The sequence below is a fragment of the Podarcis liolepis genome (genome assembly GCF_965112155.1).
Source record: "Podarcis liolepis genome assembly, chromosome: 9".
NCBI classification, from domain to species: domain Eukaryota; kingdom Metazoa; phylum Chordata; class Lepidosauria; order Squamata; family Lacertidae; genus Podarcis; species Podarcis liolepis.
Window position 1 is genome coordinate 22,898,224 of NC_139564.1, and position 10,232 is coordinate 22,908,455.

Here is a 10,232-nt window from a genome sequence, read left to right on the forward strand (position 1 = left end):
GACATTGACCAGTTGTAATGTGTGCAGAGGGATGCGGGTGGTGCTGTGGGTTAAACCACAGAGCCTAGGACTTGCCGATTAGAAGGCTGGTGGTTCGAATCCCCGCGATGGGGTGAGCTCCTGTTGCTCGGTCCCTGCTCCTGCCAAACTAGCAGTTCCAAAGCACGTCAAGTGCAAGTAGATAAAAAGGTACCACTCCAGCGGGAAGGTAAACGGTCTTTCCGTGCGCTGCTCTGATTCGCCAGAAGCGGCTTAGTCATGCTGGCCCCATGACCCAGAAGCTGTACGCCGGCTCCCTTGGCCAATAAAGTGAAATGAGCGCCACAACCCCAGAGTCAGTCACAACTGGACCTAATGGTCAGGGGTCCCTTTACCTTTACTGTGTGCAGGGGAGAGCAACCAAGTTGATCAAAGCGCTGGAAAACTAAGCCTTAAGAGGAATAGTTGAGGGAGTTGGGTATGCTTAGCCTGGAGAAGAAAAGACTGTTAGGTGATAAGATAGCCACCCTCAAATATCTGAAAGGCTGTCACATGGAAGAGGGAGCAAGCTTGTTTTTCCCTGCTCCAGAGGTAGGACCAATGCATTCAAATTACAAGAAAGGAGACTGCAACACAATATTAGAAAGAACTTTAGGGTGGCAGTTTTGTACCATCTCCGAACCCCAGCCCTGGTTCTGGGTAACCCTGAGGATCCCTGGAAGCTTGTCAGAGGCCCATCAATGAGGACACTAAACTTGGATAAAGGTAAAGGTACCCCTGACCATCAGGTCCAGTCACAGACAACTCTGGGGTTGCGGCGCTCATCTCGCCTTATAGGCCGAGGGAGCCGGCGTTTGTCCACAGACAGCTTCCGGGTCATGTGGCCAGCATGACTAAGCCGCTTCTGGTGAACCAGAGCAGCACACGGAAATGCCGTTTACCTTCCCGCTGAAGTGGTACCTATTTATCTACTTGCACTTGACATACTTTCGACTGCTAGGTGGGCAGGAGCTGGGACCGAGCAACAGGACCTCACCCTGTTGCTGGGATTCAAACCGCCGACCTTCTGATCGGCAAGCCCTAGGCTCTGTGGTTTAGACCACAGCACCACCTGCGTCCCACTAAACTTGGGAGCAAAACTTTATTCACATGCTATTGGGTTTGCACTTCATAAAGTGTGCTGAGAAGTGGGATATAACTTTAAATAAATAAATAAATCAGAACTGGTGAGGAACAACAGACTTGGCTGACAACTTGTATGAGCAGTGAGCATATTAGTACCCCCCCTACACACACACACACACACACACACACAAAATATTGCCAGAAATGTGGTGTTGTCTCATCACAGATGGTTTGCAATTCCAGGGCAGACAGGCTGATCTCTCTGGTAGCCAGCCTCCCCGCCCCTCTGAAGTTGGTCACATATGGGGAAAGAAACTGGAAACCGGAAAGCGCAATTCTATATCTGATTTGTTTATGAGCTCTCTAGACACACTGTCATATGCGATGAGTGTTGTTTTATAATAATCAGTGGGTTAAGGAAATAAATACCACTGTGTTAATTCTAAGCTGTTTTCCCCTGAATTGTTTTTTAAGCAACAATCTGACTCAATTCCTGCGACGTGCCTTTCAGCTGAGGAACAGCCTCTAAAAATATTGCACTTGTCATTTTTGTCTGAGATTTTGATCCCTGACCTTTGCCTTCCATGCTGCTGAGTTGTTGTCAAGGTCAGGTTAAAAAATTCATGCATCAGCATGGCAGATGATGTAAACTCTTGTGCACCTGACATCTCACGCATGCATAGCTTAGCCGTGGCACGGATGAGTCAGTGCCAAATATAGAAACAAATAGGAGCTGTCCATACGCAGGCATGGAGAGTGCTGCCTGCGTTTTTAGCAATCGGAAATCTCAAGGTGTTTTTATCTCAAGTTTCCTCATTACAGAGCATTATGCTGTGAGCTATTGCAGTGGATGAACTTCTCTGGAAGGAAAGGAAACCTCTTCCAATCTACAATGTGCCATAATCTATTCCTGATGCACTTTAATTTCTCTCTCTCTCTCTCTCTCTCTCTCTCTCTCTCTCTCTCTCTCTCTGCTAGTCAGAATGCTGATTGTTCTTCATGCACTAGGCACATATAATCCTTTTCATCTTACGTCACATACAAAAGCATAATCACTGGGATGAGCCATGTTTTCTCTGCGGACTTGAAGCCTCCTAAATCAATATCATATAGAGGATTGTAGGAGACAGGAGGGAAAGGACTGAAAGATAATGCATTGGAAAGGGGGAGGGTGTGAAAAGTAGGGGTTTAAGAGGAAAACGTATCTTGACTTGAACCGAAACTGTGTTTTGTTGTTTTTCTCAATTTTAATGAAAGCACAAATTCATCTTCAGTATGAACAGAGGGAAGAAATATGGCACAATGTAACAAAAAGTATTTGAGTGCTGCTTTTAAATTATGATTTGCAGAAAGATTTATTGGAATGATCATTTAATGCTCTATGGTTATCTGCATAATTAAAAGGCAAACAATAAGGCTGCAGTTCTATGCCCACCTACTTGCGACTAAGCCCCACTGAACCTGGTGGGATTTAGGACCCCTCTGCACCAGACATTACAAGCACTATGATACCCCAAAGAATCCTGGGAGCTGTAGTTTGTAAAGGATGCTAAGGAATGTTAGGAGACCCCTCTTCCTCTCCCAGAGCTACAATTCCCAGAGTTCCCCAGGAAGGGTAATTGACTGTTAACCCATTTTGGGAATTATTGCTTTGCAAGGGGAATAAAAAAACAAGCCCCCCTTCCCCATCCATCCATCCATCCATCCATCCATCCATTTGTCACTGGCCTTTTCCATTGAAACTTTGGGGATAAAACATGCATCTGCAAAGCATTTTTCAACCCTCCACCAACTAAGCTGCATGCATAGGAAGGAGGTGTTTGTGCTTGTGGTCTTAAAATATAATGTAAGGAGGAAAAAGAAGCCGCCAAATTACAGTTTAATGAAAATATTAATTAATGAAGTGCAGTTACAGAATAATTGCATAATTTCACACATCGTTGAGTGTCTTGTAAACATATTTTAAAAATTAAATTCACATGTACAAAGCATTTTTAATAAGTTCTTTTTTTTCCATGAGATCCAACCAGTTCCGTCTTTTAGAGGATGATTAAGGAGCAGCAGAGGAATGTCAATGATGGATGCAGCCACTGAAGAACAACCCCTGGCTTCAGAATACAAAGGCCAGCTCATCTACAGATAAAATAAAATAAAATAAAAAGGTAAAGGACCCCTGGATGGTTAAGTCAAGTCAAAGGCAACCACAGGGTGCGACACTCATCTCACTTTCAGGCCAAGGGAGTCAGTGTTTGTCTGCAGACAGCTTTCCGGGTCATGTGGCCAGCATGACTAAACCGTTTCTGGTGCAATGGAACACCATGACACAGAAATGCTGTTTACCTTCCTGCCACAGTGGTACCTATTTATCTACTTGCACTGGCATGCTTTCAAACTGCTAGGTTGGCAGGAGCTGGGGCAGAGCAACGGAAGCTCACTCCATTACAGGGATACGAACCGCCAACCTTCTGATCTGCAAGCCCAAGAGGCTCAGTGGTTTAGACCCCAGCGCCACCCGTGTCCCTTTACCTTTACAATAAATAGATTGGGTTCGGCAAGGGACAACGTTGCTACCTTCCATCCCTGCCCCACACACCTGCTTTGGATGCCAGAGAGAAAAACACCCACTTCGGCATTTTAGATTGTTCACATGACAACAATCACATGAAGAGCAGGCATGCTTCCGTCCAGCCCCGTTTTGCACATCAACACCTTCTTAAAAGCTGAAATCGGTGCATCTTAGCTCAGTGTTGTCTAAATTGACCGGCAGCTGTTCTCCAAGGCTTCATACAGGAAGTTTTCCCAGCCCTACCTGGAAATGCTGGGGCTTGAACCTGGGACGTTCTACATGCAAGGAAGATGCTCTAGCCACTGAGCTATGGCTCTTCCCAACAATAGTGCTGCACGGGTGAAATACCCCACTTCCAAAACTTAGGCATGCATGCCAGCATGGACTGCCACTACACCAGTCCAGTGGCATAGCGTGGGGGGGTGCAGGGGGGCCCGGGCGCACCGGGCGCAACATCTGGGGGGGCGCGCTCGCACTCGCAGCTCTCTGCCCCCTGCTCAAATCCACGGGCTAGGGGGTGCAAATTACTTGCCTTGCCCCGGGTGCTGACAACCCACGCTATGCCACTGCACCAGTCCCAGTTCTGGTTCATGCTCTCAGTTCTGGGGGAACTGATTCTGAGTCCTTTCCCCACTCCCCCAACTTCCTCTAGACGATGAGGATTGCCAGCAGATTTTTCAATTTCAACCATCCATTCAGAGCGGAGTTTCTTTGTGCGCGAGGTTCTCCGGATCGGGGCTGCAGTGTGCGACTCAAGTGAGATGATGAAGAAGCTTTGGTCTATAGCTGTTAAAAAGTTTCAGGTTTCATTGCTGAGTGCCATCCAATCCCCCATAAGTGGTTTCTTACAGGTCATCAGAAGCCGAGAAGAACGACTGCCTCTCCCATTCCCTTCTCTTCTTTCATTTTGAGCTTAAGTGCCATCGAGATGGAGGCAATAATGATTTCATACATCAGTATTGAGGGTGTGTGGGTTCCTCCCCCCACCCCCCCACGCTAATCTGCATGCAATCAGGTGCTCTCCTGATTTTAAAACTTTACCGTGTAATGATAGAGAAAATTATCTAGGGGCACCGGATGAAGTTTTCCAGTAGAGCTTTCTATCCACTTCAGTACTGCTGACCTGCTATTATGTTAATTTCAATGGTGTGTCTACCAAGGCAATTAAAATTCCAAGCGTTAAACTCATTATCAGCTTAATGTTCATATTTGCGTTTTAAGCTTGACTTCAGAACTCATAATCCCAGGCAAAAGCGTATACAAAATTCAAGCTGGTAAAATCCGGAATAGAATAAAAATAGGAAACAGCTCAGATAAGGCTAATGAACAAAACAAGAGAAGAAGTAGGTGGCATCTGTAGGAGGCAATCTGGGCATCAGGTCTGGAAATAAGCTGGTACAGGGTTCATCAGTGCGGTGGGAAAGGAATTTGACTGGAGCAAATTCACTTGATCTGTGCACTCTAGGTTAATATGTGGCTGGGACATAGTTGTTCTCCTACTAGGTTCCATGATTTGGTGGACTAAGGACTCCTTCCTTCCTTCCTTCCTTCCTTCCTTCCTTCCTTCCTTCCTTCCTTCCTTCCTTCCTTCCTTGACAAATAGCAGCTGCTTGGATCAGCTCTTGTCTCACATCTTGGGAATATGTCTGCAATTCTCCCTTGAGAATGTTGCGATCTCATAAAGTACTATCGCTGTCAGGGTGGTTATGTAGTAGGTGTAGTTGACCTGCAGTGCTGCAGGTGTTATTGGAACTCCAACTCTCATCATCCCTGACCACTGAGCATGCTGGCTAGGGCTGGCGGGAGCTGGAGTCCCACAATATCTAGAGGGTCACAAATTAGCCACCCCTGCCTTCCCTATGGTTTCACGGTGAGAGCTATGCCCTTGCAATCAATAATAAAAAAGAAGGCACTCAGCGGCTATTAGTCTGCCTTGTAAGTATTTTTTAAGTGTTAAAACATTTTAATTACTAAATCCAATTACTAAAGTTTTTCCCCTAGATGAGGAAGCATGGCCTTCACTCCAGCTCAGACTTGTTTGCCCTTAACGATGTCAGCGCATAGCTTAATCTGATTGGCTGTGTGGCATTGTGACATCATCCTATTCATTATGCGATCCTTAACTTTCTGTGATCGTTCTGAGAAGGAGAGGGGAGTTTGAACCAGAAAAGTGTGCTGCTGAGGCTGTTGCAGATGGTGGAATAAATGGCAGCAGACAGGATCAAGGAAAACGAACGCTCACACGTTTAAGGGATTTGGGGAGGAAATGCCACTCTTGTGAAAGCACTACTTTCCCCAGCAAATTAAATTGGGTGCTACTCAGCACAACCTGAGCTTTAAGGTATCTAAAGGCACACACACAATGTTACTAGTTGGCAGAGGTTATTGTGACCAGCATTTGAGGTAAATGTCATCTGATTATTGGAGGTGGCCATATTTTGAAATCACTCAAACTGGAAAAAGCAGGCTGCCTAAGGCCGATTCGCAGGGCCCCATGCCCAGACCTCACTCCCATGCTGTCTTCTATCAGTATGTTCCAAGGATTTATGAAAGCCAGCCCCATTTGTTCTGCCTTCTGTATATTCCTTGCAGACCTCTAACCTGGGGGCTGTGCCAATTTTGCCTTCTAACGCAAAACACCATTGAACACCAGTTACAGTTGGTTGCTGTCATAAGGAATTAATGCAGAAGAGCTTTGGATTGAAAAGGATCGGGAGTAGTCCCTGTAATGAGAAAACTGGCCTCCAAGGAAGGAAATATACGAGATTCCATAGCATCCATGCCATATCCCCCCCCCCCCTGTAAGGTTGGGATGCAATTGTATAAAGTCAGCCAGCCATATGTCTTCAGCATATTTAACTTAAATAAATCCACAGCTGAGAAAGTGATCAGCGGGTCTAAGCCAGTTCCTAAGCAGAGAGAGATTTTAATGGCTTTAAGGTTAGCGCTATTTGAAATACAAATATTTTCATGTTATCTTAACACTGTGCAACCGCCTCCAAAATGATTTCAGCGTGATTCTGCTGCGGCTGACAAGTGCGAGTTTTAATTTCTCTACTAATTAGCCCAAAGCAGGGGCAGTGTGAAATGCGAGTGATGCTTTAATTTGGTGCTGTGTTGGTTTATGTTTGCGCTCGCCGGAGTTCTCTCTTCTCACAGTTAATGAATTCCTGGCATCTCCTGGAACCAGGGAGGACTGTGAAGGCCAAATGACGTGCTGTGTAGACCTCCATGTAACTTCTGCCTCTGCCAGGGGCAACCCAATATGTTTTGCTGCCTGAGGCAAAGCAAGTATAAGGACATAAGAACTTGCCCTGCTGGATTAAGCCACCACTCTCTTCTCACAGTGACCAACCAGATACCCATGATTATTAGCAACTGGTACTCAGAGGCACACTGCCTCTGGGAGCAGAGCTGGAACAAAGCCAGCATGGCTACTAGCCATTAATAGACGTATTCTCTACTAATTTCTCTGATCCTCTTTTTTTAAAAAAACAAACCTAAGGTAAAAGGTAAACGGACCCCTGACCATTAGGTCCAGTCGTGACTGACTCTGGGGTTGCGGCACTCATTTCGTTTTATTGGCCGAGGGAGCCAGTGTACAGCTTCCGGGTCATGTGGCCAGCATGACTAAGCCGCTGCTGGCGAACCAGAGCAGCGCACGGAAACGCCGTTTACATTCCTGCCAGAGCAGTACCTATTTATCTACTTGCACTTTGACCTCCTTTCGAACTGCTAGGTTGGCAGGAGCAGGGACCGAGCAACGGAAGCTCACCCCGTTGCGGGGATTCAAACAGCCGACCTTCTGATTGGCAGGTCCTAGGCTCTGTGGTTTAACCCACAGCGCCACCCGCGTCCCCAAACAAACCTAAGCCTACACTTTATTAAAAACTCTTAACACATCAAGTTCTTAGAACATTCAGTGTAACCAATGTATTCACAATGTAAATAAATAATTTAAATATATAGTTAAAAGTGAATAAATCTGCATATAAACAATTAATATAAAAACTAAAGGGAGCGCTTTCTTCCCAATGAGCTTATTGCTCTTACTATATAGTGCTTTTCCCCCTGGGGCACTATTATTTGACAATACAAAAGTCACTATGCTCTAAACAAGCAATCTTCTTCTCATTGCAGAATTCAGCTCTGTCAATGCGGGACTTGGGGCTTCCTGTCTTCTGAAGCCATTCTTGAAGTTGTCGCACCTTGACAGTAGGACCTTGGATTTGGCCTTGCACAGTGCCATAGTCAGTATTCTGCACCCAGCCAATGACACCCAACTTCTTTCCTTCAGCCTGTGTGTCCCCCCCCCCCAATATTATTTATTAAGTTTCATACATATACAACACATACTGTAAAACAACTAACACAAAATATAAATAAAACAAATAAAGAATAAACACAGAAGACATAACAACAAACACATAAACAATATAAATTGATTAATTAATTAAATTTCTAACTTCATAAACATATTACTTGACTTCCTCTAATCCCTCACATCTGAATTTCCTTGTAACTGAATGTAGCAGTTTTCCAATATCATTATTCCAAAACAATATTCCAGTTTAAATCAAATTTCTTAACTTTTCTTAACATTCTAAATCTCATTTATTTAATTAACTCCTAATTTAATCCTAGGCCTATTTGGCACTTTCTGTGTGTTTTTGCAGAAAAACACCCCTTGGACTTTTCTCTAACCCCTCTTTCAAAGGCATCCAAATTGGTGGCCATCGCTGCCTTTTGTGGGAGCAAGTTCCACGGTACAACTATGTGCTTCTTTGAAAAAAGTACCCTTTTTTGTGTGTCTTCCAATATTCAGCTTCATCAAATGTCCCTGAGAGGTGAAGATGATTTCCAGCAACTGGCATTCAGTGGCATACTGCCTCTGAAAGAATATAGCCATGTTGGTGCCTCACCGCCTTCCCATGTGCAACAGCTGACTGACATTTGAAAGGTGGGTCTACCTTACACATCACAAACCAAAACACAGCCGTCCTTTGAATTTTGCACTTCCCCAAATTTTGTAATTTCAGTTCTCAGGCCAAGTCATATGTCTGAAACAATGCATATGGTAGAGTAAAAGGTGTCTAGAGACGCAGCTATGAATGAAATCTGCATTATGTCAGGAAAAAATGTCTTGCAAAAACGTGCATAATGTTGCAAAATTACATGCAAAAATGTGTCTATTAGGAGAAGTTCACAGTGAAATGCTGACGAATTCTCGTGATTTTCTTTTAATTTTGAAAAAATTGCAAGCTTATGTGGAGAGCGGAAGCCTTGGGAAACAAGAAACTGAAAGAAACCAAAATTAAGAGATTCACCCTTGCGACTGAGATAAAAGCTAATGTCCACGACTGACACCAGAGCTTCCTCGGCTGATTCCAGCCCCTGCTCCAACCGTGTTTAGAAAACAGAGGATTATACAGCGCATTGCAAGCAACTTGCTTTTCAGTTGCTCCTTCTCGGTTGCCCTGGCAACTTCAAGGGTAAAAAGAACATTCTGACTTGGAGAATACTCTATGTGTGTCTGTGTGTCTGTGTGACTGCGTGTGGGGGTGTGCGAGTGCGCAAGCTCTCAATACAAATACACGCAGTGCCAGTGTGTGCACCTCAATGGAGAACTTTTACTACTTTGTGAAGGGAACTTTCCAGGGTTTGGTGGTTTTGTTCCCTTTCTCGGAGTGAGGGGCGGGGACTTCATGTAACGCCGTGTGTGGGAGCGAGAGCTGGGCACATAAAGGCTACTGTGCTTTCAGGGATTCCAGAAGGGGGTTCGGAGGAGCTGGGATGTGAAAGGAGGGAGCCTCCAAAGCCAAATTCTCTGCTCTGGGTTTAGAACAGGAGCGCTTTCCCACACTGCTTTTAAAAGAGGCAACGGAGCAGGTGTCCCTATAGATTGCATGACATTGAGAGAAACCCGACGCACAGTCAATATTCCCAAATGAATGGGAGAAGAGAATCTTACCAGATGCAGTTGATTAGGTTGTTTTCCCACCCACTCGCCTCACCTCAGTATTCAGAAAAATGTACATAAAAGAGGAGCCTGCTGAAAATGAAGTTTCGCACAAAATCCTTCTGCCTTCATTATGTTCACATAGCCACCAGGGCTGGATCTAGACACATTAAAGAAGCGTTCCAGTTAAACGCGTTGTAAACTTTGTATGAGAAATCACGTTGGCAAACATGGAACTCCACAGCGCCATCTGGTGTCATAGTGTTATAATGCATATACAACGCATATAAAGCGCTTTTTCTTTGCCAATGTAGCCAAGTCCTGGATTGGGGCTAATGAAGTATAACAATGAAGCAAGTGTAGGGGATTTTAAAAAATGGCTAGAAAACCCTATGTATCTGTAGTTCTCAGCAGGTCCAGCCAGCAATATTTCGTAGATTCAGTTGCTCATGCAAGAGTGGAGAAGGGCAGGGATGAATGTGGCAGCAACTGAGGGCCAAATGAGATGCAATGGAACACATATGACTGCCATTGGAAACAACAGCTATACAACTAGGAATCTCTCCAGACATTAGGGCTCTGCAAAGGAGCCACAATTCAGTT

The 10,232-nt window shown here is 44.9% G+C and overlaps 1 long non-coding RNA gene across 2 annotated transcripts; it reads left to right on the forward strand.

The window, feature by feature from the left end:
- Nucleotides 1-5,826: 5,826 nt before the first annotated feature.
- Nucleotides 5,827-9,468, forward strand: LOC310686177. Of its 2 annotated transcripts, none has more exons than XR_014515742.1 (3): nt 5,827-6,199; nt 8,496-8,630; nt 8,933-9,468. It is a non-coding gene; the product is annotated as an uncharacterized lncRNA (long non-coding RNA). The 2 variants fall into 2 exon arrangements; XR_014515743.1 differs by having other exon boundaries at nt 5,827-6,011.
- The last annotated feature ends 764 nt before the right edge of the window (nt 9,469-10,232 follow it).